Below are 15,101 nucleotides of genomic sequence, written 5' to 3' on the forward strand. Positions count from 1 at the left end.
GGGGAGCGGTTCTCTCCCCTTCGTAGTGCCCCTTCTAATAAACGTTATATTAAATGTAACATTACAAAACTGATAAATATATTAACTGGATTTAGATTCCAAATTTAGTAATTTTGTAAGTAAATGTAACTGATGACAAGTATTTGATTTTTTTTAACATATAGAAAAAAGTCTTGCTTTCCTAGTTGAGCGAAGGTAAAATTTTCTTACAGCATTATTAGTTTCTGGAATTGAATATCTTCAACAAAATATGTCCTGTCCGGTAGACGAAAGATTTTTGAAATAAAATTTAAATGTAATATATAGGAGAATCTTTTCCCTCTTTATTAAAAACTAGCAGTACCCGCACAGCGATGCCCGTGCTAAAAATTTAACAGAAGTCCAGAAATTTAATAGTTGAATTTAAAAAAAAAATGGACTCCCCCTCCCCCTTTGATGTGAAATGATTGTTTTTCTTTGTATAAAATACGTACACACCTTTTCAAAAAAAAAAAAAAACTATTTTAAGTTTCTTTAGAATTTAAAACTTTTCGTCAAATCATTAAATTAGATTAACGTTGCTTTAAAACTCTATTTAGCAAGTGAAGTGGTTTTTACTGCAATTTAAAATATTTCGCCAAATAAACAAAAAAAGACATCAAATAATATCTTTCAAATGTAAAAGTAATTCCGCAGCTCTATTTTTTATCGCCAAACTTGCCCAGCAACCACTCTATCATAATCCATCGGTCTAACGAAAAAAGAAATCCCGTGGAACATTCAAAAATCATCGTCAGAAAAAAAGAAGAAAATGTACATTTCACTCTTATAAAAGCAAATCAAAAGTTTCTTTTCTTTCAAAACAAATCGCCAAAACAATGAATTGCATTAACGATTGCCTTAAAGCAATAATCCTAGACTGACCCCCCCCCCCCCTGCTCAGCGCCTAATGTGCCAAGCGACCACGCTACCGGAACCCAGCCTTTTTGCGAGTGAAGCGGATGTTTTTTCTTTGGCAATAATAAATGTTTCGCCAAACAAACAAAAAGATATAAAATCAGATTAACAATAGCTTTCGAATCTTTATGTATTAAGAGCTGCTTTGCTCGGTCTAACTTGAGAACAAAAATTGTGTCAAGTGACATATATTAAACAATTAATTAAAAGAATAACTTAATAACTTAAAGAATAACTTAAGTAAAAGAAAAAAATACCGTGCAAAATTACCCTTCCAAACAATGACGACAGATATTAAAGTACTTTTAAGAAATTAAAATGCGAAGGATGGATTTTAAAAGCGTAACCATGGAAACGCGAAAATAAAATGATTGACAACCTGAATCAAAGTGACATATTTCGAAATTGATTTAAAAACGCTTGTAACTTTTTTTCCTTTGAAGATAGAAGCTAATTTTTGCGACCTAAGGTCGAGAGAGGTCTGGAGTAAAAATGTCGCTTTTTTCAAAGCTGTCAAAAGAAAACTGTGGGACAATTTCTTCACTTTTTATTGATAGATTTAATGAAGGAAGTAGTGCCTAAATTTCAGCTAAGCTTAAAAAAGTTCGAGCTAAAAATGCTAATTACTCCAGCCGTAATTAAGTTAGAGCAATGAAATAAATTGTTTAGAACGCAGAAAATTCTACCCTTTTTAACGATACATAATATTAATATGTGCAAGTAATTTTTCACCCCTTTAATAGCCAATAATAGGCAATTTACGTGAAATTTGGGCCTAAATTTGAATAAAAAAAGAACTATTAATCGGATTTTTCGAATTATAGCTTATGTTACTCAGTGAGAAAGCACCTTTCATATAGTGAAAGAATTTTTCAAATTACCTCAAACACATAAACACACAAAAATCCGCCCTCTCTCTTTATAATATTAGTCAAGATTAGTTTGTCAATGTTTTTACGTGCAGGTGTACTAAGTTTCAGTTCTAATTTCTTTGCAATGAAATATCATGCTATGATTGAGCATTATTTATTCTATACTTCAATATGCAATCATTAAATGGGGAAAGCAATGGTTTTTTAACTGAAGCTTCAAAAATTTCCTTTTATCCAGTATCCTATAACCTAAAGGATCTTAGCTTAAATCCTGTCGCCCTAAATAAATTCTATATCTTATGAAAGCTTTGATAATGATCAATAAATTTAATTACAATTACATACTACTTGCCAAATCTACTGTTTTTTGCAGGAGCTTCCCGCCTTTTTCGATTCTTTTGATTTCCCGCGTAAATATGATTTCCCCCCGCTTTTTAAAAGGATTTTCTCAAAATATTTTTTAAAAGTGCTACAATTTCACCAAATTACGAGTGCGACAAAATTAATAAACTTTACAATAGATATTCTAAATCAGACATGTTTCTTTCCATTAGTTTTTAGTTTACACAAAACTTTCCAAGATTATTTCGATATTTTTTTTTTTAAACATTTCTAGTAAAATACAATTTTGAAAGGATTTTATTTAATTAAAAGTTATACTATTTTCCGTTTTGATACTACGATGAAAAATGCAATCTTTGCTGCAATTTTGATTAAAAAAATTTTTTTTTTAAATATTTTTTAATTTTCGGTTATTATTAGGTTAGAAAATTTGTGTTCATTTTCACCAAAAAACTTGATTTTGAAGTGTAAAAATGAAATTCTGTGATCATTTTGAGTGCCAGTTTTAAAATGTTGTTGTGTTCAATTAGTAAAATTTCATTTATTTAATATTAATTATTATTATTTAGTTTTTTTATTTTTCGATGTAAAATTTGCTATATTTCTCTTGTTTTTGAAGTGAAAGCTACTGTTCAATGAACAATAGATTTTTAAAAACATGAACAGTGTTCATGACAGTGACAAACATTTAGAGTGTTCAAGTTTCCTTTAAAACGGCAGATATGCATTTAATTTAGAAATAGATTTATGCGCTTGAAAGTTTTTCAACAATTTTAACATATATATCGTTTCTTACTTATATACAAGGCTTGATCTCTAACAAAAAAGTGCTGGAGCTCTAATATTCAGGAACGTATTTTAATTCTTAAATAGTCTGAATTTCTTCCAATATTGCAAAAATTCACATTCCCATAAGAGGGGAAAATACCCCTGAAAACACCCCCCTAAAAACTTCAATGGCGCAGGCTGCGCCACGACCCCCCCCCCCTCCCCAGATGGACACCCCTGTTAACTATAAGCATTGCATGTTAATTGCTCACAATCATACGTACATACTGAATCATAGTACACATAATCATAGTTACATACATACATGCTCATATACTGTTTTTTATTGTTTTTAAGTATGATTTAGAATAATTTTTAATGAAAAGTTTTACAACAAAATGAAAAATTTCGAGTAGTTCTTTTCTGTAAAACATGAGTGCGACCATTCCTTTTGTGATTTTTGAAAGACTCCATTGTATTTGAAGACTACCATATTAAAGTAGAAGTCAATTTATTTAAATTGACAGAAACATATGTCACACCCATTCTTAAATCTTCTCATCGACTCCGCAGCCACATTTAATTATAAATATGCTCAACTTGTTTCACTTTAATTAACTTCCCTTATTAAAAACGAATGAAAATAATAAAATTTAATCATTAGTTTGAGTAGTATGCAAATAACGTAAAAATAATTATTCCAAATCAATATTTCTGATATTGTAACATTTGCTCTGTACAATGTTGTCTGATAATTTCCAAAGTCATTTGCATAAATAAGCAATAGGGTGAAAATTTTCCGAGTCGTGTCCCTTTTTCCTTTCGTTTATCGAAAAATAGTGAAGGTTTGATGAGATTCGATTTAATTTCTTTGTTGCCAAACACATTTTGCTAATTTTTATTCATACTTATATTTGTAGTGAATAAATTTCCATGTGGTGCAAAGGTGGCAGCACATGAGAATGTACGGTTACCTGTGCAGCACATAAATGTTGTAATGCTTAAAGATTTTCTTTAGGGGTTGTCCATAAATGATATCACACTTTTTTTTTTCAGCATATTCGACCCTCCTCCCTCCTTTGTCACCAATTGTCATTTTGCTCCTTACCCTCTCTTGTCCTCTGGCGGATTTACCATGTCTCAGTTACGAAGGAGCCCCCACGATATTAGGGTCCCGAAAGGGATCTAAAACTGCACAAAAATGTTTCAGTCAGACAGAAGGACCCCCCGCCCCTCCCCCCCCCCCAATGTATAAATCCACTGCTCTTGTCGCATATCCACGTTTCATTTCATTACCAACTTGTTATAGAAGTGTGTGACTTCACACTTCTTATTACACTCTCCCTTCCCCTTGTTACAAATTATAATTTCATAGTCCCTCTCCAGGCCTGCCATTTCAAAAATTTCGGGGAGGGGGGTCAAAGTGTATGTACTCAACACATATTACACCCAAAAATACGAAAAATAACTAAAACCACACCCATAGATATGGAAATGCATTAATTTCTCAAGGCGGGCCTGCTCCCTCCCCCTCAAAGCCTGACATCATTTGTAGACGAGCCCTTAGTAATATTTCCGTCCTCTTAATAGCAATGCATCATTGTGTTCTTGTTAGTTAACAGTAGGTTTTGGTCAGTGACATGGCTTAAAATTGTATTATTATCCACCCCCACCTTTTTTTTTTTATTATTAATATGCAATTACAGATGACGCAAAATAGTATTGCTATTTCTGCTTGTTATCTTTGTCAATACAAAACTGGAAGTTTCTTCTTCCGGTCAAACGTTCGAAACATCGTGTTTGTGTCATCGATTACGTGTCGTAAATGACGACATTTGTACAGCTGAACGACATTCCTTTTCCCTGACTCTCTCTCTCCTAGAACGTCTTTTTAGAACTATTTTATGTTGAAGTAGAAATCAGAATGAACGTCAACTTGAAGATAGGGCGATAAGTTAGTTGATTACGTGTGTGATTCCATGCGTAATAATTCATCCTTCAACTTCAGCCTCGGCACTTTCCTACTGCGTTTGCTCAAGTTGCAGACAGATAGCTGATGGATATCTTGATCTCAGGCTTAGGAGTCGTCCACAAATTGGTACGTCTTGAGGGGGGGGGGGGTTGTCATGAAATTGTTGCAGTTTGTGAATGGGGGAGGGACAGGGTTCGCCGATATATATCAGTCGATATATATCATGATCTATATCCGATATTTATTTTGAAAATATCATGATATTTTGGTATTTTTGATATTTATTTTTCAACTACGGTATTTTCAATATAAAAATTACATTAGTCATAGTAATATTGTTAAAATATTATTAAAAATAACCAGAAAGTTATGTACTATATTTTTATGATATATTGATACATCATTAGTATAATAAAGTAATATAATATTCCTTTTTATTTTATATTCAAAAAATTATTAGCAATGTAACAATTTTATTAATATTAAAAGTGCCTAATGAAATATTAAACGTTGGTCAAAAGAAATTGGGGGAAAGTCTGATGACTGTACACCAACTAATGCATATTTTTTTAATTTCTGAATCATATAACTGTGTAAAAGTGCTAACAGAAAAAAAAAATAATAATAGAAACAGCTAATGCTAAATTTACTCCATTAAAATTGATAAAAATGTAAAATGAAATATTGAAAGTAACCTTAATTTTAAGTCTACATATTGTAATAATAACATAAGAAAGTTAAATAGTAATTTGAGAATGCATTTAATATTTTGATGACTTTAGGGAGAATAAAAATTATGTAATAGCGTGACATGTGACAAGAGCAGGGTTAAGTGTGACCCTTTGTGATACCGGGAGGGAGGGATTAAGTATGACGAAAAAAAAGTGAGATTTTTTATGGGGGCAGCCTTTTTGTTAAAGTTCTTGTTTTAAATGTTCATTAACGAGTGAGAAATCTTCTTTAAAATTTTTTTTCGTTCAAAACGGTAGAAAATGTGTAGTTTTGAAAAAGAGGAAAGAAAGCCTGTCACTCTTTTTTTTTTAAGTGAAATTTCCTTTTCAACTCAAATGTCTTAGAGCTTGCATCTTTCTCCTTCTCTCTAAAAAATGTCTTAAAATTTGTTTTTTTTTTTTTTTGAGCAATCACGATTGCTTATTGTTTTCACTTGACAATCCTTGATGTTCCGGTTCCTTTTTCAGCTTGGACCAGGCCTGCAGCACTACCGTCCACCGGCGGCGGCGCGGCTGGTCCTGAGCACTGTCCCCCGGAATCCACTTTTGCTGGGCGGTGGCGTCCATGTCCCACACACACGAACGCCTACACACACACACACACACACACACAAGAACGCCTACACACACACACAAGAACGCCTACACACACATACGAACACCTACACGCACACGCACGTACCCAACACTCACTCACACACATGCATACATACACTTACGCACCCACGCACCCACACACATGCGCCTACACAAACACACACGCTCGTGATTGCGAAAAACACAATTTGAATTCAAGATGCCAAAAATTCAATTTTTTTTTTTTTTTTTTTTTTTTTTACGAATTAAACGTATTGTCTTTGGGCAGGCCTGTCATTTCAAAGTTTTCTGAGAGAGTGAGACACAGGTCAATTCTCACTACATTTAAATAGGGACGGGGGACTTAAATTCGGAGAGGGGATTGCGCCTCCCAGTATTTCTAGAACTTGTTTCGATTATGCCGTTTGCTTAATTTCTCGCTTAGAAATATTTGCTTCATACGATTGACGGGACTTCATACCCGTCGTCATCAGTAATTACGGAATTAAATGATCCGCTAGGTATTGAATATTAGGGCTCGACCGATGGCATTTTTTGGCCGATGGGCCGATGCCGATTGTTGGCCAATTGTTCAAAGGTGGCCGATGGCCGATTGTTTTCCTCCAAATGGCCGATTGCCGATGGCCGATGGCCGATGCCGTTGGTCGATGGCAAAAAAAAAGAAAAAAAATCTATCAGAGATTAATTGATAAGATTTTCAGGGATTTAAAGGATCATTGATTCATTTCACTTTACTTACTTTCTACGAATAAAAAATTGCAATAACAAAAAGAAAAAAAAATTAGATTTCGGCCTAAATTTCTATTTTAGGATCACCCAATTTAAACTTCACACGTTTTTTCAGCACATTTGTACATGCATATGTACCTAAGAACATATAGATGACTTAAATATCCATTTTGAACGCCTCCTTAGTTAAATATCGCAAATTCTCTTGTTATGTCTGCATGCGCGTAAACTTGCGTCACTCAAAAATGTTAGGAAATAGTACGTTGAAAACTCATACGTACGTAGTATGATCTAAAAGTTCGAGGACAAGTTGTATAAAACCTTAGCCTGAATAGTTCACATTATCGAAGTGCATCTATCTACAAAATAGTCACCTTGAACGACTATGCACTTCTGCCAACGTTCGTATAGCTTTTAGAAGGACTCCTGGAAGACATTTATCGCAACCTCCTGTAAGGCCTCTTGCGCTGCTGCTTTAACTTCATCGTGGGGAAGAAGGCGACTTTCATGTTGAGGATGCACGGTTCGATTGGTCAATACTCCGATATGACAAACAAATAACGTAACGTTTCGTCGGACTTAGCTCAGTGTGACTTTTACCTGTTCTCAGCAAAAAAACATTTGCACGGACGCCGCTTTCATCCGTTAGGAGAAGATAAAGACGCATCACAGAAGGTAGCGAAAAATGGTTTCCAGGAGGGTTTCCAAAAGTTATATGAACACTGGCAGAAGTACATAGTCCCTCAAGGTGACCTTTTGAAGGTGAATGTGCTTCGGTAATGTGAACTACTCTGGGTAAGGTTTTATACAGTTTGTCCCCCCGAATTCTTGGATGGTACTACGTACAATCTGTATAGGGTGTAGTTATGCTTCTCCTTTTTTGACTACTGTATAATGGAAGACAAAGAACAAGAGCCAAAAAAAAAAAGAAAGAAAGAAAGAAAAAAAAGGAAGAAAAACAAAGAGACTGTTTAAGAACCAATTGATTCGTTTTTTTTCTTTTTGGATTGAACATATAACTAAGATTTCAGTAATATTGTAATAATGTATGGATTTAAGTACACTAAACGTAGTTAAAAGAAACATCAAATTATGTTGCTTAATCATTAAAAAAAATTAAAAATAAAACTATAAAACCGTCAACAAATTACGCAATTAAAGTGGAAAGATTGCACGTAGACATTTTTAGTCATCAAATTAAAACAAAACAGTTAACAGATAAATTACAATATTCTCACTACATTTAAATAGGGACGGGGGACTTAAATTCGGAGAGGGGATTGCGCCTCCCAGTATTTCTAGAACTTGTTTCGATTATGCCGTTTGCTTAATTTCTCGCTTAGAAATATTTGCTTCATACGATTGACGGGACTTCATACCCGTCGTCATCAGTAATTACGGGATTAAATGATCCGCTAGGTATTGAATATATATAATTACCCTGCCCGCATACTGGAGAAATGTAGACTTATGAGAAGGAGCTAGTCTTCCTATTTTCGTTGTATTGCTTGAATTGCTCTTGATTTCATTATTTCATTTATATGTTCTACCCTTATTTACCCAATTTTAATTGCATTTATTTTGATTCTTCATCTTATTACGATTTTCACTAACATTAGTCGGTATCGTCATTCGAGGGTTGAAAAGAGCGTTCGCTCCCGGGTGACACTCAGAGGGGCGAGGGTGATAGCAAAAAGTGCTAATGAAAAATATGACACTTCAATCCTGAAAAATTTCCCGATATGTATACATATTAAATTATAATCTGTCAAACGTTATGCATTTTAAAAAATGAATAAATACCTTTTGTGCAGAAAAGAAAGAAAAAATAACCACCGTTAAAAAAATCGCTTTTTTGATTATTTTTTTTCTTTCGTTAAATTTATTGTTCGCTCTGACAAAAAGCCCAAATGCATTATTTTCGATGGAATAGAAGGCAGCGTTTTTATGACTTTGGTAAAGATTTCTCGAAGCATCCGACCTCGTAATATCCGAATATGTGATGATCTGACACAGACAGTGTTGCCAGATTGGGGGAATTTTCCCCATTTTGGGGAAATCTGGTGCTTTTTGGGGAAATGGGTTTTGAGGGGAATTCTTTGAGGAAATTTTTTTTTTCTTGGGGAAAACCTGGGGGAAAAAACCCCTCAAAGAAAAAAGGAATTCTTTTCGTATTTAGGTTCGCGTCAAGAAGTAGTAGTTACATTGTATCAAACAGCGTTGGTTTAGCTTTGCTCAACTTTATGGAATTCGCATTTCGCATTATGTGGAATATTATGCTACGGAATTCGCAATAATGTTCTGCGTGAGTAACTAGTTGATACGTGAAACGGGTAAAAATAAGTGTGATGAAGAATGTTTTTGGATAAATATATACAAAAATCATAGTTTACATACAGAAGCAGAGTAGTAAATGCAAGTAGAAAAAAAAAATTTGGTTATTTCTTATCTTTCAGTCAGGCGCTTGTATTTATGACTAGTGGCACCCGCATGGCTTTGCCCGTAGTAGAAAATTAAAAGGTCTTTTGGTTCCCCTGTATATTTAAAAATAATGCACGATGAATTTCTCGCGAATTGGCTTGCCCACGTTACGGTTCCACGTTATGATAGCTAGGTAATTTACTCGTCCATTTTATGATAATTTTGCTCGGGAAAATGTTCTTAAAATTGGAATGGAAAATGAACAAAATCGGATTTTCGAAAAATCGTTTAAAGGTGCATACCCCCATGCTACAAACTAATTCTTTGCCAAATTTCATGAAAATTGGCCGAACGGTCTAGGCGCTATGCGTGTCACAGAGATCCTGACAGAGAGATATCCAGACAGAGAGACTTTCAGCTTTATTATTAGTACAGATAAATAAAGATAAAGATAAAGAAGACAAAAAAAAAAGCGAAAATGGGAAGAAAAAAAAAGTTGGGGAATTTTATAAGAAAATTTGGTTATTTGGGGGGGGGGGGGGAATTCAGGAGACAAAAATATTAGAGGAAGTCGATTCATTTTCTAAAAATATTAGTGAAAAAATAATTTTTGAATTTAGGGAATTTTGGTAGAAAACATCGCTTTTTGGGGAAAAATTGGAAGGGAATTGTGGAAATCTGGATTTGACCATCTGGCAACACTGTGAACAGATTTCAGAATACCGAAAAAAGAGTCGGAAACTTACTGCGGTTTGCAAAACAATGATTCTGTCTACGCGCTATAAGTACGGTACGTACATAACTCGACTAACGTACAGTATTTGTAAGTACGCTGACCAAGTAAAAGTACTGCCTTTTCATTTGCTCAATTAAAAGCTCTCTTTCTTTAAAAATAGTTTTTTTTCTCTCTCATTTTCAACAATTAAACCCTTTTTCGGAAAAAAAAAACCAATCTACCATTTTTTTTTTTTTTTAATTTTCCGAATTGGGTTCGGTCTTAATCTATTCGGATGGTTGGAGTTCTACTGAACTTTTTTTTAAAATGGCCTTTGCTTTGAAAAAAAACGTGATGTGTTTATAAATTGTATGTGTTCTCGCTTATGTGTGTGGAGGACACATTTTCTTCCGTTTACGGAAGGAAAAGACATTTTAGATAGCCAACGCATGCGTAACGAATTAGTTTCATTGTGAAAACCTAATTTTAAAATTAAGCTTCCAGCTGTACCGTAAATTTGGTTTGAAAATATTATCTTGTGTCTATAAGCTTCCGAGAGGCTCCAGTTAAACGAGCTTCCTCATTATTTCCGAAAATTTTACTTAAGTCCACTATCACTCTTGGTTTTATTTTACCCAATCCCTTCAGAGACGTAAAATCGGGGTTTCACTGTATTTAGCTTTAATCGTGGAGATTAAAGCTAACGAGACGATCCAGGTTCTCGTGCACTAAGATGCTGCACAATGCACATTTGAGGATTTCAAAACATGTCCCGGTTTTACGAGTTTTTCTGCCGCTGGAAGTAACAGTGTCGCGATTGCATCATCGCGGTCAGTTGTGTGACTGTGTCAGATCGATCCAAGGGGATGACGTTGTTTTCCTTTTGACTACCATGAGAAAGAGAATTCTTTGAACTCCCCGGCCATCACCAGACGATTGCGTTACCATGGGAACGCATCGGCCATGTGTCGAAACGATTCTCTCGGGGTGGAGGAGCAAGCATCAAAAAAGAGCGCTCTGACTCGTGTGACAGCCCTGGGAATTTTATGCTGTTCTCTACTCTTCCTCTAGCCCATCTCGTACTTTTTATACTTTTGAAAGTTGGAATAATTATGTTTCAGCCGCGACGTTCCGAGAGAAAGTTTGGGGAGAAGCCCAGAAGCCTTGGTTTTTTTACCTCACATTACAGTAAACCCTCATTATCCGGACCATTTTAAACCGGACAGCCATTTTTTACATGTACCGAAAAATATAAGGCGAGTTAACTCAATAATGTATCTTTGCAGGCCATGTTCTGTGTTTTTATTCTGTAATTTTGTAATTTTCTTTTGTTCAATTTTACATTTCATTCTCTTAAATTCAAAATACATTCGAATTCGCCTAATGGAATAGCCATTTTGCCATGAGAAAATATTCTAATAAGCGGAATATTCCCTTAACCGGGATCAAAATAACACATTACGTTGGTTTGGGACATTGAAAGTGTATTATGCTAAGCAAGATATTCTTTTACCGATATTCTAATAAGCGGGCTTGACTGTAACGAAATTTGCTGTGTACTATACATTAGTTTGTTTTGTACCTTTGTTCAATTTATAGGTTATTTTTTTTCAATCCATACTTTCAGAAATTCCCTCTCAGTTTTCAGTTTGTCCTATGCATTGACCCCCAAGTGGTTTCAGATTTTCGTACCCAAAACCATTGATTCGTTTATTGGTGGAGGGTGGAATAATCTTCGGCATGACCCCAACCCTCCTCCTAAAAGGGTAGTCTGTATCCACCCCTGTGTGTGATTAGTTTTGGGGGAAAGTTATCTTTGATAAATTTTATTTGCGAATGTGTGCGGTAAGCTTTCCTCCGTTTACCTTGAAATATTGCTTGTTGTTTAATGCTTGCTTAATTTTGTTCAATGGCTCTTCGCCCAGGTTGAAACTATTTTTACATTTTTCGAGTTAATTTCAAAAGAGCTGCGAAATGTTTAGGATGGCTTTTGTGCCCGTTGAGAGAAGCGCACGTCAACTGAGTATCCTATTCCAAAACAGTGCAGTTCCTAAAAGGAGCAATAAAAAATGACCTTTTAGGTTTTTTTTAGGTGTCTGCGCTATTTTTACGGCCAACTGCCGTTCTGGTTCTTGTACCAAAATAAAACCGCGGTTAAGAGCTTTCCAAAACTCGAGATTAGTTTTCTTTGTTTAGAGACCGCTTTGTCAAGTTGTCGTTCTCTGATTTTTTTTCCTATCTCCCCCATTTCTCTTCCCCCCGTCAAAACATAAACAAAGATGTCGTCTGGACAGATTGCGTACCTAACAAAAGGGTAATGAAGCCGTTGTTTTTCCCGCAGTGACTGCTGCAGTAGTGGTTGAGTAGAAGAACAACTAATTTGTTTCCTTGTTTTGATTCCGTGTGCTGGGAGTAATAAAAAGAAGCAGCCATGGTCGGATACAGGCTACAACTTTCACGGGGGGGGGGGGATCATATTGAAGATCCCAACCCTTTGCTATGAATGAACGTAGTACGGTTTCGGGTGCGAAAAATTTGTGAAACTGCTTGGGTGTCAATGAAAAGACACAGATTTGACCAGGAATAAGGCACCGAACAGAGCGTAAACATTACTAATTGACTTCATAGGCAATGAAAGAATTATTATTTCAAATATTTACTTTTAAAAACAATTAATGAATTGAAATCGGTTACATTTTGTTCATGGAGTGTTTGACATCCATAACGAAATGAAACGATTGAAGTTGCAGTTTTTGTTTTTGTTTATGAACATTCATTGTCTTTAAAATGTCCTTTGAACCCATATTTTGGCTGTGGTTTTCCACTTCAACCCCTGTAATAATATCTACCCTAACACATCGATATTTTGAAGTATCAGTTTTTCTTTTCAGATAAATAAAATAATAAGAATAAAGAAATAAACGAAAGATGAAACTGTAATCTACCGAATTAGAAGTTTTTATAATCAGGGATTCCATTCAGCTTTAGAAACATTATTTGTGTATTTATTTATTTTCTTTTATTACTTTTTGAAACGTCCTCTTGTGTTTCTCTGCTCTATAGTTTTTTTGAGTTTCACTGTCCTTTCAAATTTATGCAATTTTTAAATAGATTTCTAACAGTAATCAACATTGATTTGTCAAAAATAAGTAATAATAAAAAGTATAAAAACAAACAAAAAACATAGTTGTTTTGAAACATTCTACGGTTGCCAAGCGATACATAGTGGGATGTGATAATCCTGAGTAAATTTTTGACTGTTTTGACACTACAATCTTAGTTATAAGTAAAAAAAAACTTCTGGAATTATGTTAACTAATTTTTCTTGTAATCTTTAACTATCAACTTTTTACATTGTAATAACCAGTTTTTCTCACTTAGGCCTTTGGTTTCAATATTTAAAATTACATACCTTTCGTTTACATTGCATTGTTTTTAATTTTTAAGCTGGTTATCACCAAAATTTTATCAATAATTGTAATAGTTATTGATATAACAAGTATATAAGTTATTCAGATACATATTAATTTATTTTATAAAATTGTGTCATTAAGTATCAATTCTTGTTTCTTGAAACTTTGTAAGAACTTGCATAATTGATATCAGAAACTTCTCCCATTTACAAGGACTGATCCAGAAAATTTTCAAGGGAGGGGCGATTGATTTTTATTACTTACTAACAGTACCTGCACGGTGTTGCTCGTGCTAAGAATTTAAAGGAAGTCCGTTAAATAAAAAAATCTATGCCCCCTCCCCCTTCTGATGTGAAATGATAATTTTTTACACAAGTTAAACATATTTCAAGTATCTTTGGAATTAAAAACTGCATTCGCCAAAACATATAAAAAAACAACCGCCCGCGGCGACCAGCGAGTTCGTCTTTCTATGCAAGCAGCCAATAGCAAGGGAGGGGATATGTACTCTCAATGCCCATTTTGTCAAAAAATAACATAAAGCACTCAACTTTTATGTAAATGCTTTTTTTTTTTTCAAGGTTGGGGGGGGGAGGGCATTGATCACCCATTGAAGTTCCATAAATACGGGCCTATACCTCTTACTGACCTTATATCAACCTATATTTATCAATCTATCGATACCATCTATCTACCTCTGATGATTAATAACGATCTTTTTCTGTGTATGTGACACAAAGATCATGCAAAAAACTGCATGCTTTATTTATTTAATTAAAATAGCACCAATAATAATTCTTCCCATAGTGTGCCAAAGGTTAAAAAAACCTCATTCAATAAAAGCATATTGAATCAAATGCACACAAATATGTCACGTTAAATAACAAGAGTAAAACGTCGAGGAGGGGGGAGAATTGAATAAAATTCCTAAATAGAAATTTTTAAAAAAGCAAAAGCAAGCTTTGCAGTTGGATCACATGGCCATGACGTCATTTCCATGACATAATGACCATCCTAAATTGAAAATTGACAAAACTTCCACTGTGCTTGGAAGTCGTTCTGTGCTCCGCATTTTAAAAAAATGTTTAAAAAAAAAAGTACTGCATATTTTTTAAAACTTTTTTTTTTCTGAAGAAGGTAAAATGGCTTTACTACTACATCAGAGTTCAGAAAAGAGGCGTTTAGAGTTTAGAAAACATTAAACCCAGGAAAAAATGCGAAATAAAGGTTTTTTTTTTTCGAAAATGCATAAAAAATACAAAAATCGCTTTGTCTACACAAAATTTTTTTTTTCATCATACTTAAAAATAAATATCCTACATTTTAGTACAGAAAATGTTTTTCTGACGCAATTGGTTTCGGGTTCTGTGGGGTAAAAAGTACTTAAAACTGCTAAAAATAACATAAAACATTGAATAACTTTTTTCTAATTAAAATATCAATGTAAATTACAGCCTATAGCCTTCCTCTATAAATGGACGATTTAACACAAAAATACATTTTCAATTCGAACCAGTAGTTCCTGAGATTAGCGCAATCAAACAAGCAAACTCTTCAGCTTTATAGATAAATGAGGAAAAAGAAGGCAATGAAACGTATGTATGT

At 34.2% G+C, this 15,101-nt stretch overlaps 1 protein-coding gene and 1 long non-coding RNA gene across 3 annotated transcripts in view; both read left to right on the forward strand.

Moving 5' to 3' along the window:
• Positions 1 to 15,101, forward strand: part of LOC129226576 (phosphatidylcholine:ceramide cholinephosphotransferase 1-like) — a 126,340-nt gene that overhangs the window by 77,724 nt on the left and 33,515 nt on the right. The gene's annotated exons all lie outside the window — the stretch shown is intronic.
• Positions 1 to 15,101, forward strand: part of LOC129226577 (uncharacterized) — a 123,465-nt gene that overhangs the window by 68,512 nt on the left and 39,852 nt on the right. The window lies entirely within an intron of this gene.

The sequence above is a fragment of the Uloborus diversus genome, chromosome 7 (genome assembly GCF_026930045.1).
Source record: "Uloborus diversus isolate 005 chromosome 7, Udiv.v.3.1, whole genome shotgun sequence".
NCBI lineage: Eukaryota > Metazoa > Arthropoda > Arachnida > Araneae > Uloboridae > Uloborus > Uloborus diversus.